A 14,038-nucleotide genomic window follows, 5' to 3' on the forward strand; every position below is an offset into this window, starting at 1 on the left:
AATCAGTCACTTGCGTGAACACAGAAATTGTTTTATAGAACATCACATGAATGGAAGACAGAAATTAGTTATAAGAAAAAGCACATGCATAAAATTTCCATCACAGCAGTAAGCTTGGACCCAGTGACGTACTGGGCTGTGCGTACTACCCTCTGTAGCGCCTTACTGTCAGATGCTGAGCAGTTGCCATACCAGGAGGTGATGCAACAGGTCAGGATGTTCTCGATGGTGCAGCCATATAACTTTTTGAGGATCTGGAGGCCCATGCCAAATCTTTTCAGTCTCCTGAGGTGGAAAAGGTGTTGTCGTGCACTTTTCACGACTGTCTTGGTGTGTTTGGACCATGATAGTTTGTTGGTGATGTGGACACCAAGGAACTTGAAACTCTCGACCTGCTCCACTACAGCCCCGTCGACCTCTTGGGGCTATGTGGGACGCTAGCGTGCCACCCGTGGTGCACCCTATCAACAGCAGGTGCATTTCAAGAGCGGCAAATTTGAAACCAAATAAATGTCAAAATTCAAATTTTTCAAACGTACAACTATCTTACACCCTTTGAAAGATAAACATCTCCTTAATCTAACCATGTTGTCCGATTTCAAAAAGGTTTTACGGCGAAAGCATAAAGTTAGATTATGTTAGGAGAGTACATTGACAATAGCTGTGTGTAATGTTTTGTCAATTCAAAGACAGGCGTCGCCAAAACCATAAAACCAGCTAAAATGATGCACTAACCTTTTACAATCTCCATCAGATGACACTCCTAGGACATTATGTTAGACAATAAATGCATTTTTAGTTCTATCAAGTTCATATTTATATCCAAAAACAGCGGTTTACTATGGCGTTGATGTTCAGGAAATCGTTTCCCTCCAATAACCGGCAGTCAAGTCAGCACCACAAATTAAATAATTAAAATTAGACAACATTGGTAAAATATTATATTGTCATTTAAAGAATTATAGATTTACATCTCTTGAACGCAATCAACTTGCCAGATTTAAAAATAACCTTACTGGGAAATCACACTTTGCAATAATCTGAGCACTGTGCCCAGAAAAATATGCTTTGCTATACAGACAAACGGCCATGTTGGAGAGATCTAAAATCGAAAATACTATGTAAATAATCCATTACCTTTGATTCTCTTCATCAGATGTCACTTCCAGGAATCCCAGGTCCATAACGAATGTAGTTTTGTTCAAAAAAGCTCATCATTTATGTCCAAAAAGCTCCGTGTTGTTAGCACATGATCTAAGCCAGCCGGACTTCTCGTCATGAACGAGGGGAAAAAATATATTTCCGTTCGTTCAAACATGTCAAACGTTGTATAGCATAAATCATTAGTGCCTTTTTTAACCAGAACATGAATAATATTCAAGGTGGACGAATGCATTCTCTTTTATAACGTATTGGAACGAGGGTACCCAACATGAACTCGCGCGCCAGAGTCTAATCGACCATCACCGTTCCAAAGCTCTTGTTCGGTCAGATCTCACAGTAAAAGACTCAAAACACTTTGTAAAGGCTGGTGACATCTAGTGGAAGCAATAGGAAGTGCCAAAACATTAATCAACCCCTGTGTGTTTCAATGGCATAGGCTTAAAGGTAATTCAACACATCAGGTATCCACTTCCTGTCAGAAAATGTCTCAGGGTTTTGCCTGCCAAATGAGTTCTGTTATACTCACAGACACCATTCAAACAGTTTTAGAACCTTTAGGGTGTTTTCTATCCATATATAATAAGTATATGCATATTCTAGTTACTGGGTAGGATTAGTAACCAGATTAAATCGGGTACGTTTTTTTATCCAGCCGTGAAAATACTGCCCCCTAGCCCCAACAGGTTAATGTGGGCCTGTTATCCATTGTGACCACTGATAGGTGCCCAAACTTGTCAGGAAAAAACGTTGGCCTTTTGAAAAGGCTACAAGACCAAATAGCTGAGCTGAACTCAGATCCAAAAATTATTTTCCCACATTGCATTATTCATTAGGAGGTGCTCTGTAAATGTGTTCTGAAAATAAGCCATGTTGTGGATACAGTCAATAAAGTGGTACACTTCATAAGAGCAAAATCTTTAAACCACAGGCAGTTTGTCTCACTGTTGGAAGAGACAGAGTCGGGTCATGCAGGTCTCCCCTACCACACAAATGTGAGATGGCTGAGTTTGGGGAAGGTGCTTAAAACGGTGTGAGACTTGAAGTCGGAAATTGCTGAGTTTTTGCAAATGAAAGGAAAATATGTGGATTTCCCTCAACTGCAAGATAAAGAATGGTTGGCTGATTTTTGCTTCACCGTGGACATCATGGCCCTGAATTCCAAACTACAAGGGAAGGGCCTTTTTGCACATCAAATGTACAGCCTTGTCAAAGCCTTCAAGTGAAAATTACTGACCTGTCAAGTAGAAGCCAACAATCTCACCCACCTTCCGACGCTACTAGTCTGTTCCCTATCAGATGACCAGAAGAGAAGTATACATCGCTGCTGCGTGCTTTGAACGGTGAGTTTTCTCATCGTTTTGAGGATTTCAAAGTGTTGGAAAATGACATGCTGTTGGTTTCTTCTCCTTTCACCTTCAATGTGGATAACGCTCCCACTGACCTGCAACTTGAGCTCATCGATCTTCAGTCTGACGCACTGATTGGAGAACTATTCAAAACAACGTCACTGACAAGGTTCTATGCATCTCTCGATGAACAAAACTTTCCAAAGAGTAGGAGTCATGCTCATATGTATGTGAACAGACATTTTCAATAAAGAAATATAACTTCTCTAGGGTAGGGGGCAGTATTTTGACGTCCGGATGAAAAGTGTGCCCGTAGTAAACTGCCTGCTACCCAGACCCAGCATGTAGGATATGCATATTATTTGTAGATTTGGATAGAAAACACTCTGAAGTTTCTAAAACTGTTTGAATGATGTCTGTGAGTATAACAGAACTCATATGGCAGGCAAAAACCTGAGAAACATCCAACCAGGAAGTGGGAAATCTGAGGCTTGTAGTTTCTTCAAGTGATTGCCTACCTAACACACAGTGACTTAGGGTTCATTTTGCACTTCCTAAGGCTTCCACTAGATGTCAACAGTCTTTAGAAAGTTGTTTGAGGCTTCTATGGTGAACAGAGAGCAAACAAAGGAAGTTGGAATTTGTTGACTCAGGAAAGGACATGAGTTCATTGGCGCACATTCACGTTAGAGGTAGCTGTGTTCCATTACATTTTTCAAGACATTGGAATCGTCTGGTTGGAATATTATTGTATTAAGTTTTATGTTAAAAAGGCCCTAAAGATTGATGCTATTCATCGTTTGACATGTTTCTACGAACGTAAATATAACTTTTTTTGACTTTTCGTCGTGAAATTTTTGGCGCGCTTCCTACATTTGGAGTAGCTTACTGAATGTGTTAACCTGTTAGGGCTAGGGGGCAGCATTTGCACGTCTGGATAAAAAAAATGTACCCGATTTAATCTGGTTACTAATCCTACCCAGTAACTAGAATATGCATATACTTATTATATATGGATAGAAAACACTCTAAAGTTTCTAAAACTGTTTGAATGGTGTCTGTGAGTATAACAGAACTCATTTGGCAGGCAAAACCCTGAGACATTTTCTGACAGGAAGTGGATACCTGATGTGTTGTATTGACTTTAAACCTATCCCATTGAAAAACACAGGGGTTTAGGAATATTTTGGCACTTCCTATTGCTTCCACTAGATGTCACCAGCCTTTACAAAGTGTTTTGAGTCTTCTGGAGGGAGATCTGACCGAACAAGAGCCATGGAACGATGATGTCCCATTAGACACCTGGCGCGCGAGTTCATGTTGGGTACCCTCGTTCCAATACGTTATAAAAGAGTATGCATTCGTCCACCTTGAATATTATTCATGTTCTGGTTAAAAAAGGCCCTAATGATTTATGCTATACAACGTTTGACATGTTTGAACGAACGGAAATATTTTTTTCCCCTCGTTCATGACGAGAAGTCCGGCTGGCTTAGATCATGTGCGAACAAGACGGAGATTTTTGGACATAAATGATGAGCTTTTTTGAACAAAACTACATTCGTTATGGACCTGTGATACCTGGAAGTGACATCTGATGAAGAGAATCAAAGGTAATGGATTATTTACATAGTATTTTCGATTTTAGATCTCCCCAACATGACGTCTAGTCTGTATCGCAACGCGTATTTTTCTGGGCGCAGTGCTCAGATTATTGCAAAGTGTGATTTCCCAGTAAGGTTATTTTTAAATCTGGCAAGTTGATTGCGTTCAAGAGATGTAAATCTATAATTCTTTAAATGACAATATAATATTTTACCAATGTTTTCTAATTTTAATTATTTAATTTGTGACGCTGACTTGACTGCCGGTTATTGGAGGGAAACGATTTCCTCAACATCAATGCCATAGTAAAACGCTGTTTTTGGATATAAATATGAACTTGATAGAACAAAAAATGCATGCATTGTCTAACATAATGTCCTAGGAGTGTCATCTGATGGAGATTGTAAAAGGTTAGTGCATCATTTTAGCTGGTTTTATGGTTTTGGTGACCCTGTATTTGACTTGACAAAACATTACACACAACTCTTGTAAATGTACTGTCCTAACATACTCTAAATTTATGCTTTCGCCGTAAAACCTTTTTGAAATCGTAAAACGTGGTTAGATTAAGGAGATGTTTATCTTTCAAATGGTGTAAAATAGTTGTATTTTGACATTTATTTGGATTCAAATTTGCCGCTCTTGAAATGCACCTGCTGTTGATGGAGTGCACCACGGGTGGCACGCTAGCGTCCCACCTAGCCCATAGAGGTTAACAACAAGGAGGTATTTGGACATAAATTATGGACTTTATCGAACAAAACAACATTTATTGTGGACCTGGGATTCCTGGAAGTGCCTTCTGATGAAGATCATCAAAGGTAAGTGAATATTTATAATGCTATTTATGATTTTAGATGACTCCAAAATGGCGGGTATCTGTATTGCCTGCTGTTGTTTCCTGAGCGCCGTACTCAGATTATTGCAAAGTGTGCTTTCCCCGTGAAGCTTTTTTGAAATCTGTCACAGCGGTTGCATTAAGGAGATGTTTTTCTATAATTCTTTGAATAACAGTTTTATATTTTATCAACGTTTATGATGAGTATTTCTATAAATTGATGTGCTCATTTAACGGAAGTTTTTGAAGGAAAATCAATTCTGAACATTACGGGCCAATGTAAAATGAGGTTTTTGGATATAAATATGAACTTTATCGAGCAAAACATACATGTATTGTGTAACATGAAGTCCTATGAGTGCCATCTGACAAAGATCATCAAAGGTTAGTGCTTAATTTTAGCTGTATTTCTGGTTTTTGTGACGCCTCTCCTTGGTTGGAAAATGGCTGTGTGGCTTTTATTGTTTAGGCGCTGTCCTAACATAATCTAATGTTTTGCTTTCGCCGTAAAGCCTTTTTGAAATCGGACAATGTGGTTGGATTAACGAGAGTCTTATCTATAAAATGGTGTATAATACTTGTATGTGTGAGAAATTTGAATTATGAGATTTTTGTCATTTTGAATTTGGGCCCTGCTTTTCACTGGCTGTTGAATAGTGTGTCCCGCAGGTGGGACAGTCACGTCCCACATACCCAAGAGAGGATAACAAGTCAAGGCACAGATCATCTCTTACTGACTCTCACCTCTCAGCAATTCTGCGCATAGTGACGTCAGAGAATATACCTGACTTCACTGCTCTAGTCAATGCCCATCAGAGACTTCACTCCTCACACTGATTGTGTAGTTTAATTGTAATGTTGAGCTCTCTCTTTCTTGTGTTTTTCTGCATACCCATTAACAAGAGTTCTGTCCGTGGTGCTGAATTTCACAGTGTACTTTTCCCTATGTGTAATACATTGCATGTTTAATAATGAAAATACCTACCAAACAGAGAACATGGATGTGGTTTATTTCTGTGCATGTTAAAAAAGTTAAATAAGTAGCATATCTGGATGTGATTTACAGTAGATATATCTGTCAACACAATCATACACATGTGGTATAATCCTGTAATATGATTCTGGCACGCGAAGGCAAAAATATATTCTAATGTGGCCCTCCATGGAAAATATTTGCCCAGGCCTGCTATAGGCTGTCTCATCGTTGTCAGTGATCAGGCACTGTTGTGTCGTCATCAAACTTAATGTTGGAGTCGTGCTTGGCCACGCAGTCGTGGGTGAACAGGGAGTACAGAAGAGGACTAAGCACGCACCCCTGAGGGGCCCCGGTGTTGAGGATCAGTGTGGCAGATGTGGTGTTACCTGCCCTTACCAACAATGATAATTAAGATGCGTGTTACCACATGGCTTGACCTAGGAACTCACAAATAGCACTGTTATGGGATCGGTGTCCCTTCCACGGGACGATTGAACTAACGTATGCTAATGCGATTAGCATGAGGTTGTAAGTGACAAGAACATTTCCCAGGACATAGAAATATCTGATATTTGGCAGAAAGCTTACATTCTTGTTAATTAAACAGCATGTCCAATTTACAGTAGCTATTACAGTGAAGGAATACCAGGCGATTGTTTGAGGAGAGTGCACAATTATGAAGATGAAAAGTTATTAATAAACAAATCAGGCACATTTGGACACTCTTGGCACAACATTTTGAACAGAAATGCAATGGTTCATTGGATCAGTCTAAAATGTTGCACATACACTGTTGCCATCTAATCGCCAAAATCTAAATGGCACCTGGGTTGGAATAATACATTATGGCCTTTCTCTTGCATTTCAAAGATGATGGTACAAAAAACATACAAAAGAACGGTTGTTTTTTTTCTTTGTATTATCTTTTTCCAGATCTATTGTGTTATATTCTCCTACATTCCTTTCACATTTCCACAGGCTTCAAAGTGTTTCCTTTCAAATGGTACTAAGAATATGCATATCCTTGCTTCAGGGACTGAGCTACAGGCAGTTAGATTTGGGAATGTCATTTTAGGCAAAAATAAATAAATAAGGGGTGAATTCTTAAGAGGATTAATACCCCTTCCTTCATGATCAATATATTTTCTGAATATAACATTTTATTCCATTTCAATAAAAGAAAGGCCGAACATCAATTGGACTGAAATACCGACCCAATACTGAAATTGAATTAATTTCCAAGCCTCTAATTCTGACACATTCAGTAGTGCTTGAAGAGGAATAAAAAAGGTGCCAGAACTGATTTACAGTACAAGTGTTCGTATTCTAGAGCAAAATATTCTATAAGAGTTGATTTTCTTGTTTTTTTCAAAATGAGATATTAGTTAGCTATACATGATATGAACATGTTGATGTCTTTTGTTTCTTTCTCCCTTTTTAATAGATCTAAAACAGAGGTGCCTTGCAAGAATGTGCAACAAACTCTGGCCAGAGTGGAAAAGAGACAGAGAGAGCGGGATATACTGAAGTTGGAGAGGAGACTACACAGGAAGAACCACTGAAGTATGCACATTCTGATGTAACTTTTTTAATTGCACAGTGTTTTTTTCAGAATCCAATAAATTGAAAATGTTTCCTTTCGAACCACATCTGTTTGGTAGTCAGTGAATTTGTCAGTTCTTCCTGTTGTCACTTGTACATCGCACCTGAAGCAAAATACCCAGTGGGCAGACTTTACAACCAACTGGTCAATGTTACAAGCAGGTTGTCACGTATTCTCTTAGGAGCAGGAAAGGAGCAGAGTCAAATGCAGGAGACTGAGGTCCGGTAGATCAAAAGTTTATTTCCACCTTAGACAATAAGGCGTCCGAAAAAAAGCACAGGGTGCGCATAACACCCAAAAATAGGAGAATCGTACGGAAACGTTTAACGCACGGGGCGCAGCCCGGCAAACACCGTACAGAACAGTAACACGTTTAATATTAAGCCAGCGCTAACTAACACCTGTCCTCTAGCGACAGATAGACATTCCCGCACAAGAATCCCAACTGAAAATGCACACTAAATAACCCCCCACTAATTACAGACACAAAACAGGTGCGGCATAGACAGACAAAACCAAAAGACACAGAAACAATGATCGGTGGCAGCTAATAGGCCAGCGACGACGACCGCCGGGCGCCGCCCGACCGAGGAGGGGCGCCACCTTCGTTAGATACTGTGACACAGGTAAAGATGTCTTTCTGATGATGAGATCAAGACATCGTGGGGAATACATCATATTTTCATTTGGTCAGATAACCAGGTTACAACAAGATAAAGATACATATTTCTGGTTGCTAAACAACGATACAAAAAACGTTCTAATGCAACTAGTATTCAACTTGACCAGGATTTCATAAAAGACGTCATAATGATGTTGTTGCAACCAGTTTTGCCCGCTGGGTATAATTAATAACAACACCATAGATACTGCAGGCATTTCAAGACGTTCTACTCTTTCCCATTTACATGAGAGTGCTTATATGCGTAGAGGCAGTGGCATCATGCACCAATTGTTTTAACAGGTCACTAATGGTATCAATTCTGTATTTTTATTGTATAGTTTAATAATAAATATTGATCAAATTGTAGGGGAACGAGCGCCCTCAGTTTCAATAGGTGTGGCACATCTTGGCTCTATGGCCCATTACTTAACAAAACATTTTGAAAAACATTGTGGCTACTGGGCTACCTTTCAACTACTGATCAAGTAAATCCGTTTTGATGACAAGGAACATTTGGCATTGAAACTTGGCAGGTAATAGAAATGTTGAGAAGCTCTCAAATGTCTTGACTTCATATAATAATCAAATCAAATCAAATGTATTTATATAGCCCTTCTTACATCAGCTGATATCTCAAAGTGCTGTACAGAAACCCAGCCTGAAACCCCAAACAGCAAGCAATGCAGGTGTAGAAGCACGGTGGCTAGGAAAAACTCCCTAGAAAGGCCAAAACCTAGGAAGAAACCTAGAGAAACCAGGCTATGATGGGTGGCCAGACCTCTTCTGGCTGTGCCGGGTGGAGATTATAACAGAACATGGCCAAGATGTTCAAATGTTCATAAATGACCAGCATGGTCAAATAATAATAATCACAGTGGTTGTCGAGGGTGCAACAGGTCAGCACCTCAGGATTAAATGTCAGTTGGCTTTTCATAGCCGATCATTGAGAGTATCTCTAACGCTCCTGCTGTCTCTAGAGAGTTGAAAACAGCAGGTCTGGGACAGGTAGCACGTCCGGTGAATAGGTCAGGGTTCCATAGCCGCAGGCAGAACAGTTGAAACTGGTGCAGCAGCACGGCCAGGTGGACTGGGGACAGCAAGGAGTCATCATGCCAGGTAGTCCTGAGGCATGGTCCTAGGGCTCAGGTCCTCCAAGAGAGAGAAAGAAAGAAAGAGTGAAAGAGAGAATTTGAGAGAGCATACTTAAATTCACACAGGACACTGGAGAAATACTCCAGATATAACAGACTGACCCTAGCCCCCTGACACATAAACTACTACAGCATAAATCCCCCCTACCTCTGAGGAAGCACAGTTCCCGTTCAGCCCAGTCAAAACTGTTCGCTGCTCTGGCACCCCAATGGTGGAACAAGCTCCCTCACGACGCCAGGACAGCGGAGTCAATCACCACCTTCCGGAGACACCTGAAACCCCACCTCTTTAAGGAATACCTAGGATAGGATAAAGTAATCCTTCTAACCCCCCCCCCTTAAAATATTTAGATGCACTATTGTAAAGTGGTTGTTCCACTGGATATCATAAGGTGAATGCACCATTTTGTAAGTCGCTCTGGATAAGAGCGTCTGCTAAATGACTTAAATGTAAATGTAAATAAATACTGGAGGCTGAGACAGGAGGGGTCAGGAGACATTGTGACCCCATCCGATGATACCCCCCGGACAGGCTCAAACAGGCAGGACATAACCCCACCCACTTTGCCAAAGGACAGCCCCCACACCACGCCATAATAATATATGCCATGTAGCAGACACTTTTTTTCCAAAGCATCTAACAGTAATGCATGCATACATTTTACATATGGGTGGTCCTGGGAATCAAACCCATTATTCTGGCGTTGCAAGTGCAATGTTCTACCAACTGAGCTACAGAGAACCACTTTTCAGTCGATCGGTAACCCTTGGAATTTACAGGCAATTTCTTCATAGTTTGTTCAAAACAAATCAAAGTTTATTTGTCACATGCACCGAAATCAACAGGTGTAGAAGTTACAGTGAAATGCTTACTTACAAGCCCTAACCAACAGTGCAATTTAAGTAAAAAAATAGTTATTAGGTAAACAATAGATAAGTAAAGAAATACAAAATAAAAATAACAGTAAAATGACAGTGAAAATAACAGTAGCGAGGCAATGTACAGGTGGTACCGGTACAGAGTCAATGTGCGGGGGCACCGGTTAGTCGGGCTAATTGAGGTTATATGTACATATAGGTATAGTTAAAGTGACTATGCATAGATGATAAACAGAGAGTAGCAGCAGCGTAAAAGGGGGTTGGCAGGGGGGGTGACGAGACGCAATGCATATAGTCATGGTTGCCAATGTGCGGGGGGACCGGTTAGTCGGGCTAGTTGAGGTAATATGTACTTCAATGTATAGTTAAAGTGACTACGCATAGATGGTAAACAGAGAGTAGCAGCAGCATAAAAGAGGGGTTGTTGGGGGCGGGGTGATGGGACTCAATGCAAATAGTCCGGTAGCCATTTGATTACCTGTTCAGGAGTCTTATAATACAAAAGACCAGTTGTTTTTTCCAGATCTATTGTGTTATATTCTCCTACATTCCTTTCACATTTCCACAAACATCAAAGTGTTTCCTTTCAAATGGTACTAAGATTATGCATATCCTTGCTTCAGGGCCTGAGCTACAGGCAGTTCGATTTTGGAATGTCATTTTAGGTGAATATTGAAAAAAGGGGCGGATCCGTAAGATGTTAAAACCCCTTCCTTCACGATCAATATATTTTCTTAATATAACATTTTATTCCATTTCAATAAAAGAAAGGCCCTAAAATCAATGGGACTGAAATACTGACCCAATACTGAAATGTATGAATTTATTTCCATGCCTCTAATTCAGGCAGTGATGCAACCAGTCAGGATGCTCTCAATGTTGCAGCTGGAGAACCTTTTGAGGATCTGAGAACCCATGCCAAATCTTTTCAGTCTCCTGAGGGGGAATAGGTTTTGTCGTGCCCTCTTCACGACTGTCTTGGTGTGTTTGGACTATTCTAGTTTGTTGGTGATGTGGACACCAAGCTCTCAACCTGCTCCACCACAGCCCCGTCGATGAGAATGTGGGCGTGCTCGGTCCTCCTTTTCCTGTAGTCCACAATCATCTCCTTTGTTTTGATTACGTTGAGGGATAGGTTGTTATTCTGGCACCACCCAGCCAGGTCTCTGACCTCCTCCCTATAGGCAGTCTCGTCGTTGTCGGTGATCCGACTGTTGTGTTGTCTGCAAACTTAATGATGGTGTTGGAGTCGTGCCTGGACAGGGATAGTTAGCAGATGGATCCTATCTAATGTATCAACGTATTAGTAAAATTAAATACTTTTTAAGTAAAATTTTTGCTTTTGCCTGAAGCCGAAAAAAATACAACTTCAAAAGCTAGTTTGACCTATGCACTAATGAGGCTTTTCAGTATAAGCACCTTGACCTCTGCTAGAGTACTGTAGCTTTATTGATCTACTGTACTTCAACAACAGATGCACTCATATTGGATGGGTTGTCAAACCTTCTCTCAAACAGCCTAATACATACTCTTAGAGTAGGTTTACCCCATTAATGTATTTGGTAATGTAAATGGATTTTTTCATGTAAGACATCAACCCATTCCACTCATTTAAACAATATGGGGAGACACAGATTGAGTCTAGTCCTGGACTAAAAAGCAAGATCAATGGAAAATCTCCAGCCAAGATTCTATAAAGACGCGACCCAGTCGTTAATTATTTTTGATTTGTTGCTATTTATGGGTTGGTTGTTTAGCAACAAAACCGATGCGTGTGCAACTATGGGGTGGTACAGAACCAAGATAAAGTAGGTTTTATATCAAACATTCAACAGACGTTCAATAGACATTCGCTGTTAGCCTATTAAAAGGTTGACAACAATTTTCATTCCTCTCTGATTACCTCAAAGGATCTTTCACACAAATTCTTATTTACAATGATGGCCTACCAAAAGGCAAAAGGCCTCTTGTGGGGATGGGGGCCTGTGATAAAAAATAAATACAATGTAAATATAGGACAAAACACACATCACAACAAGAGAGACAACACAACACATAATTAAGAGAGACCTAAGACAACAACATAGCAAGGCAGCAACACATGACAACACAGCATGGTATCAAAACAATATGACAACAACATGGTAGAAACACAATATGGTAGCAGCATAAAACGGTACAAACATTACTGGGCACCGACAACAGCACAAAGGGCAAGAAGGTAGAGACAACAATACATCACACAAAGCAGACACAACTGTCAGTAAGAGTGTCCATGATTGAGTCTTTGAATGAATAGATTGAGATAAAACTGTCCAGTTTGAGTGTTTGTTGCAGCTCATTCCAGTCGCTAGCTGCAGCAAACTGAAAAGAGGAGCGACCCAGGGGTGTGTGTGCTTTGGAGACCTTTAACAGAACGTGACTGGCAGACCGGGTGTTGTATGTGGAGGATGAGGGCTGCAGTAGATAACTCAGATGGGGGGAGTGAGGCATAAGTGAGTTTTAATAATAAGCATCAACCAGTGGGTCTTGCGACAGGTATACCGAGACGACCAGTTTACTAAGGAGTGTAGAGTGCAGTGATGTTTCCTATAAGGAGCATTGGTGGCAAATCTGATGGCCGAATGGTAAAGAACATCTAGCCACTCGAGAGCACCCTTACCTGGCGATCTATAAATTACATCTCCATAATCTAGCATGGGTAGGATGGTCATCAGAATCATGGTTAGTTTGGCAGCTGGGGTGAAAGAGGAGCGATTACAATAGAGGACGGTTTACCGTCTAGCCATAGTCCCATGTACTTGTATGAGGTGACTACCTCAAGCTCTAACCCCTCAGAGGTAGTAATAACACCTGTGGGAAGAGGGGCATTCTTCTTTCCAAACCACATGACCATTGTTTTGGCGGTGTTCAGAAAAAGGTTAAGGGTAGAGAAAGCTTGTTGGACAATAAGAAAGCTTAGGTATGGATCCTCAGATTCTCAAAAGGTTCTACAGCTGCACCATTGAGACTATCCTGACTGGTTGCATCACTGCCTGTTATGGCAACTGCTTGGCCTCCGACTACAAGGCACGACAGAAGGTAGTACATCACTGGGTCAAGCTTCATGCCATTCAGGACCTCTATACCAGAGGAAGGCCCTAAAAATTGTCAGACTCCAGCCACCCTAATCATAGACTGTTCTCTCTGCATCTGCACGGCAAGTCGGTTTCCTATTTCGCAACAAAGCATCCTTCACTCATGCTGTCAAACATACCCTCGTAAAACTGACTATCCTACCGATCCTTGACTTTGGCGATGTCATTTACAAAATAGCCTTCAACACTCTACTCAACAAATTGGATGCAGTCTATCACAGTGCCATCCGTTTTGTCACCAAAGCCCCATATACTACCCACCACTGCGACCTGTTTGATCTCGTTGGCTGGCCCTCGCTTCATATTCATCGCCAAACCCACTGGCTCCAGGTCATCTATAAAGCCCCGCCTTATCTCAGCTCACTGGTCACCATAGCAGCACCCACCCGTAGCACCCGCTCCAGCAGGTATATTTCACTGGTCACCCCCAAAGCCTATTCCTCTTTTGGCCGCCTTTCCTTACAGTTCTCTGCTGCCAATGACTGGAACGAATTACAAAAATCACTGAAGCTGGAGAGTCATATCTCCCTCTCTAACTTTAAGCACCAGCTGTCAGAGCAGTTCACAGATCACTGCACCTGTACATAGCCCATCTGTAAATAGCCCATCCAACTACCTTATCTCCATACTGTTATTTTTTTGTTGTTGCTCCTTTGCACCCCAGTATCTCTACTT

General features: G+C 41.0%; 1 protein-coding gene across 1 annotated transcript in view; it reads left to right on the forward strand.

Moving 5' to 3' along the window:
- LOC106580197 (mucin-2) overlaps positions 1 to 7,573 on the forward strand; it is a 54,062-nt gene extending 46,489 nt beyond the window's left edge. Inside the window, exon 7 of the mRNA XM_014160998.2 lies at positions 7,374 to 7,573. The gene's annotated coding sequence lies outside the window, so the exon portion shown is untranslated. The remainder of the gene's footprint in view (positions 1 to 7,373) is intronic.
- Positions 7,574 to 14,038: the final 6,465 nt, after the last annotated feature.

The sequence above is a fragment of the Salmo salar genome, chromosome ssa20, assembly GCF_905237065.1.
Source record: "Salmo salar chromosome ssa20, Ssal_v3.1, whole genome shotgun sequence".
Lineage (NCBI taxonomy): Eukaryota > Metazoa > Chordata > Actinopteri > Salmoniformes > Salmonidae > Salmo > Salmo salar.